Source organism: Mesocricetus auratus, unplaced genomic scaffold (assembly GCF_017639785.1).
Source record: "Mesocricetus auratus isolate SY011 unplaced genomic scaffold, BCM_Maur_2.0 Super-Scaffold_100019, whole genome shotgun sequence".
In the NCBI taxonomy this organism is placed as follows: domain Eukaryota; kingdom Metazoa; phylum Chordata; class Mammalia; order Rodentia; family Cricetidae; genus Mesocricetus; species Mesocricetus auratus.
Window position 1 is genome coordinate 38,726,342 of NW_024429200.1, and position 7,080 is coordinate 38,733,421.

A 7,080-nucleotide genomic window follows, 5' to 3' on the forward strand; every position below is an offset into this window, starting at 1 on the left:
ATGATAAATGATCATTTTTTAAACGTAACTTCTAAATATTTTAACTTATACCTGTAAACTTGGGTTACTTCCACATCAATCAGAGGTTTCTTTTGCAGTGGATCATGGTTAGAGTTGGGACTCAGAACTGGCTAAGGTGCTGAGAATAAATGACCACAACTAGTTAGCCTTTAATCAATTTGCATATTACAGAAAAATGAAACTTTTAAAATGTATATTCAGTGGCATAAAAAGAACTTCAGATTCGTTTTATTTAGAATGAGAAATGATATTTTTCATGGAACTTAAATTGTTTCGTCTTTACCTATCCAACACTGCCAATTTTGGTACACACAGACTTCTCCAAATTAGAATGTTGACATTTATTCAATAATGTGACAATATTGGAATGGAAGGCCTCTGGTAAGATTGTTTGGTAGATAAAATGCTTTCTGTGCAAGCAGAAGAACCTGATTTCAGCTGCTCATAACTCATGTAAAAAGCTAGACATTACTGCAATGAGTTTTCCAATACATTACTGGATGGTGGGGACAGGGTAAACGTGGGATCTCACTGTGAAGATTGTCAAAAATCTATCTCAAAAAATAAGGTGTGGGCCAGAGAGATGGTTCAATGGATAAACCTACTTGTGTGCATACCTAAAGACCCGTGTTTAATTCCCACAACACATTTACAGGTGGAAGGAGAGAACTGACTCATAAAGCTGACCTCTGACCTCTGAAACAAGTTATCCAGCCATGGCACTCCTGCATTCACACACACACACAGAGAGAGAGAGAGAGAGAGAGAGAGAGAGAGAGAGAGAGAGAGCGCACACACACACACACACACACACAGAGGAGGGATCATAGTAAACAAATTTGAAAATAATAAGGCACAAAGCAGTAGAGGAAGCTAGCAAGTATTGGTGAGTGATCTCCACACTTACACTCACATCGTGTCCACATCCCTCACATGCATGTGTCCCCACATACACAAACCAAAACATACATAGTAACAAAAAATGAAGAAGTGTTTTTATGAGATAACTCGGCTTGCTGGATGGGGCTAGACCTCATGAAAAAAAAGTGTTCAATATATATAAATTTCACAACAATATATTGTAGAAGATGCACAACTTGAATGTAAAGTTAAAGATGTATTTGAACAAGATACAGTAGAAAAGCATGCGCTGTAAAATTCTCATGTAAAATATTAAGAGTATCTAAAGATGTTCTTTTTGACATTAGTAATTATTTTCTTAAAAATACATATTTAAGGGAAGAAATTAATCGAATATCTTCCAAAGTGATGCTCAAAACCCAGGAAGACATCAAGCTCTGAAGCAGCTTCTGTCATTGGCTGTCAGTGGGCTGCAGAGGAACAATCAATATTGACAAACTGAAGCTAGAAACGGCTCAGGAGTTAAAAATGCTGAAGTAGCTTTAAGAACCCAGAAAACACCACCTGGATTTCAACATGAAAATACAGCTTCTGCTGACTACTTCAGTCTTGATTCAACAATTTGAGGTACAGCTTAAGTAGTACAGGCAGCAGATTGAAGAACTGGAAAACCATCTGGCCACTCAAGCAAACAATTCACATATAACTCCTCAAGATTTATCGATGGCTATGCAGAAAATTTATCAAACATTTTTAGCATTAGCTGCAAAACTTCAATCTATTCATGAAAATGTAAAGGTGCTTAAAGGACAGTGTCTCAGCTACAGGAAAATGTTTTTGGGTGACGCTGTAGATGTGTTTGAAGCCAGGATAGCAGAAGCCAAGAAGTGGCAGAATGTACCCAGAATGTACTCCTGGACCTACTCCTTTCAGCACCATGCCAAATGCAGCAGCAACAACCTGCTACAGGGCCACAGCCATCTCTGGGAGTTAGTTTTGGGATGCCATTCAGCTCAGGAATTGGAACTGGCTTGCAATCAAGTGGCTTAGGTTCTTCAAACCTTGGAGGATTTGGAGCTAGCTCTGGTTTCGGAAGCGGCACCACAGGGCCTCCACATTTGTGTGTGGAACAACAGATCAACCCTCAGGAAGACTTAGTGCAGGTTTTCGCAGCTCAAGTACATCTGGGCTTAACTTTAGCAATCCTGGCATCACGGCATCAGCTGGTTTGACATTTGCGGTGTCCAATGCTGCCTCTGCAGAGTTTTGAACAGTAACACAGCTTCTTCATTTGAAGAGAACTACAGCTGGAAACAAGAGGAAAGAGATGAACATATGGGTCAATGCATTGGGAATGCTTAGCTAGTGCCACTCATTCTATGATTCTATCTTTCTAATGATGTAGTAATTGAACCTGCATCTCGGGAGATTTATATATTTTTGATATTCTTATTATGGAAATTGAACTTTGTTTGTCTACCTTACCAAGCATCTTTTGTTTTTTATTTAAATGCAGTTGCAGTTTGTTGCTATTATTTTTGATTCTCCATGTAAGAAATATTGTGATTAAATTACCAATTTATAGTGGTGGAAAAAATCCATCACCATAAAGCTCATGATTTATCTTAATATTAATAGCAATGTTTTTGTTGCTAAGGTTTATGATGTGACTACATGCACATTGGGTTCTTATGCAGATAGTATGTTCTCTAGGGCCTGTGCTAGAAGTAGTTTGTCCCATGACAAGGCCTTTAGAACTGAATTGTGCATCAGAGCATCTTGTGGATATGTATGAAATTATATAGAGAGTAATACACACAAAGTGTGTGCACATAAATGTATATTTACACGCCTACAACTCTTGCCTCAGACTCTTCTCCTTTTCTAGTGTATACAGTTACTTACTTTATTCTTCAGACCCTCAGTGCTTATAGAATGCATAGCTCTGGATACCTTGTCATTTCATTTGTTTACTAGGCATCGTTATTGACATAAATATTCAACTTCTGTTTTTATTTACTCCTTTAGTACTTACTCAAACTGAGGAATGCGCTGAGTTTCAACAAACAGATTTTAGAAGCCTTTATTATCCTGTATATTCTCATGGTGCTACTACAGAATCTTTTTTCCTAAGTTAAATGGACTTTTAGGAGTGTTTGTGAACTCCAGACTGATGTACTGGGGCAAAGAGCTAATAAGCCAAATTGAATCTATACAGGTGAAGCATGAAATGTTAGTTCAGTGAGAACTTGCTTAGCTGTTCCAATACAAAGTTCCTTCCTATAGGGCTATTGAGAAACCAAATGAAGTGGCTTCTCAGCCTACTAATATCTTGAGTGCTTAATGTGAACTAGGGAAACTGCATTTCATGGTAAGTCTTTGTAGTGACTGTAAACTTCCTGGTTTCAAGAGTGAGTGGACTTTCTGGGAGTGAGTGCCACAGGTTATCTCAGGTTGTATCCAAGTGACCTCTCTCTGTGCTGCCATCTTGGTGTTGAGTGGGTGGAGAACCACTGTAGAGGGTATTGCCTTAGGATAATGTCATCATGAAATGTCTTTCAGATAGTTTTCAGGTGGGATGAAAACATGGAATTGCACAAAAATAGTTTAATTTTTTACATGGAAGGTTTCATACATAATGTTTGTCAGTGAATATTTTCATGATCCCACTCCTGATCACCACTTGTATAGAGATGTCTTTTCCTTGTGTGCCTCTTTGGTTTTTTCCCCACTAGACGTCTGGGCTCTGCTGCTTTGTAGTCTCCAAATAACACACAAGATGCTGTATTAATTATGGAGCTGTTGGCCTTGCTTGTTTCTCACTGGCTAGCTCTGACTTAAGTATTTAACCCACCAAATATTTCTCTTACTGGATGGACATCTTACATCCCTGGCGGGCTACATGATGACTCCCTGTGTTTCTCCTACCAAGAGTCATCCTGGACTCCTAGTCCTACCTATCTTCCTTTCTTATTGGCCAACAGTGCTTTATTGACATGTACACAGGACTTCCACATCAAGAGGGTCAACTCACAGCCCTGGTTCTGGGCCTGGGTGTCAGTAGGGTTCGTCAGCCCACCAGTTTACCTACATTGCCCGCCCGCCTCCCTGTGTGCTAGCTTGCTCTAGCACTACCTTAGCCAACCCAGGCATCAAAACCTGAAGCAAGGAGCATGGCAGTGCTGCTCTCAGGCCCTTGGTCAGCTCGCTTACACCTGTAGGGTCTGCTCCAATTTCTTGTGCCTGCAAGGTAAAGAGCCCTTTCAATTTTTGTAGGAGGCATGGGTCAGGGCATGGCAGATGAACCAAGTCATCACTAGTGACCCTTATCTGACCATTCAGAAATTCTACATATAGTTTGATGAAAACAAAAACAATTTTTTTAAAAAAGTGTATTTTCATAATATTAAAAGTTTTCCCGATTTTTTTTCTAAAGATAAATTTTGGTGGATCCTCAGATGCATATGGCAAGTTGAAATATTCAACTATGTTAAGAGTTCACCATTATGTACTTATACACAATTTATTATGTTTAGACAAAAATATCAGATTATAGCATGTTGCCTTTGGGTTTTCTTAAAAATACTCACAATTCTAAAACTGAATTTCAGGCAAGGAAATGAGCTGATCTTAGATCACAAGTATTTAAGCAGAGGCAAATTAAATGTAAGTAATTTGTCTGAGTGGATATGAGGCAGAACACAGGCTGTGTTTCCTTTCATAAAGCAACACCTCTTCCTTAGACCATTAAACATTTCACTAAGCCTAGGAAATTTGGGTATTATAAAGAAAATTATTTGTTTAGTCAGAAAGGTTAATATGGCTTTAAAGAAAAATAATGTATTCAGAATTTGAATTTGTTTTTGTCTGCAGAAGTCTTAAATCCTTTATAAGCCCTGAGTTGTTAGTTTGTGGTTAAATAAAACATAATTATCTGATAAATCTTTGTACTGTGTCTGTGTTTTCCTGTAGCAAATCCAACAACCTGAGCCTGACTAGCACATTTTCTGGCTTTCTCCCACTAAAAGAAATAGCAAGAAATTGAGCCAGCCTTTCTTTCCTGGGGCAGATTTTTCTAAGAGCTGTTTCAGTTTGCTAGATAAGGATAAAGCTAAAGCTTCTTTGGCATTTTTACAGTTTGAAAGCCACTAGAAAAGATGCAGATTTTTTTAAAGGCAGAATGAAAACACTGTATTGTTTTCCTGTTCTCATGTCTGTTTTTATCTTGAGCCATCAATCTATTAATAGGTCAGTTGCTGGTGTCTACTTTGCAAGACAATGACGTACAGGACATTGTAGATGGTTTGTCTTGGAGTTGGAGTGGTAAATCCCACCAGCATCAAGTCTGTAACTTCAACTTACTAAGTGGTATGTTACTTCTAAGCCATAATGCTAAAGAAAGGTTAGAAAAAAAACAACATACAGTGAAAATCACTATCCTCAAACTTAAAGATGGAAATAGAACTAGATTGACAGCAGGAAGGATCGTAGTACAGAATCTCTGCCAGATTTATGAGCACAAAGATGGAGAATCACTTAGTAAGTATAAACTCCACTGTAAAGAGTAGCTTCGTGGCCAATTATTCAATTCTACAGATGTAGGAATAATCAGACTATAGATAAAAGGTTTATATTCCCAACTGACAGACTATGTATATCTGTCTAGCTGACAGACATTAACTGGACAGGACTGCCCATGCAGTACATTAGAAAATCAATTGATGGAGGAAATGACCTCTCTGCTAACTTTCAGACTTGCTTATTAACTACAAAATCACTGCAAAATCAAGTAAAAGGAAATTTAATTATAAGTAAATGATGATGGTTAGGAAAAGGAGTCAGTATCCTAACTGAACCAATGCTGATTTTATTTGTAATTCTCTTTTGATTCTTGGAAATTTAATTACTTCATTTAATGTTTGTAAAAATTCAAAACCTAGGTGGCCTATTATTCTTTCTGACAGAAAAATCAAGAAATTGTGGGATTTTCTTTGTTTTGTTTTGTTGTTTGTCCTTTTATAGGTTTGGCTCACAGGTTTAGGCAAATTGATAAAAACTTTAAAAAACTGGGTTATAGTTAGAATAATATTGACAAAAACTATGTAATTTTGGTCACATAATTTTATTTTTCTTGACGGTTTTTTCCACATGGTTTTCTGAGACTATATTTTTAAACATCACACAAGGTGATATTTGAGTGACACTTCAGTCATCAAATCTGTTTTGCTTCTGTAGTACAATTCATAATCTGCAATTATAATGCTCATTGGTAAATTCAGGTCAGGGGAAAATAAAAGCAAAGAGTTTAACTTGTTGAACTTTACTTTTTTCTCTTTATTTCAATGTTTTCATGGTTTAGTATGAAAAGTAGCATATTTCCTTTTAACAGTGTTAAATCTACATGATTTTAGTGAAAGTCTTGTTGATTTTCTGTAGGGTTGAGTAACACAGTAAGTAATAAAACTTATGAGATTATAATGAGCATTCATTTCTAAGAAAAATTATTTTATTGAGTATGCTTCAAGCCAATGCCATATGAACTTATAATGTCTTTCTTTCTTTTGTGAAATTATATTTACATCATTTCTTAGTCCACTTTCCTCTTTCCAAGCTTTACCACATTCCCCTCCTTGCTCTCTTTCCAACTCCTGAACTCATTTTTAATTGTTAGGTGTATATATGTATAAGTGATTCTATCAACTTGAATTCTTGGCTGTCAACTTAATACATGTAGTATTCATTAAAACGCAAGTAATCAAGTATACCTAGGAGGCATTTTTCTTGATTAAACAATCTAAGGTAGGAAGAACCAGCTTAAATCAATCTATTTTGAGCAAAACAGATCAACCTTAAATCTGGTCCGTAAATTCTGGTAGCCGTCTACATAAATGAAATGGAAGATGGAAGCACTTGCTCTTTACCTGCTTTGAACTCACTCTCATTGACAAGTTTGTTCCTTTGCTGGCATTAGAGCCTACTCCTTTGGGATCTGCTACTGTCAACTGAACAGCTACTGGATCCCAGGATTCCTCATTTTAAGACAGCCATTGTGGAAATAGTTGGTAAATCTCATTTTTAGACTTTTAGATTTATTCTATCAGTTCTGTTTCTCTAAAGGACCCTGATTAATACATACATATTTCTAAATACAACCTGATCAGTTTTTATATCACTCATATGTAGGTTTTAGTGGCTGAC

At 36.9% G+C, this 7,080-nt stretch overlaps 1 pseudogene; it reads left to right on the plus strand.

Moving 5' to 3' along the window:
- The first annotated feature begins 388 nt into the window (after positions 1–388).
- Positions 389–2,248, plus strand: LOC101825000 (annotated as a pseudogene).
- Positions 2,249–7,080: the final 4,832 nt, after the last annotated feature.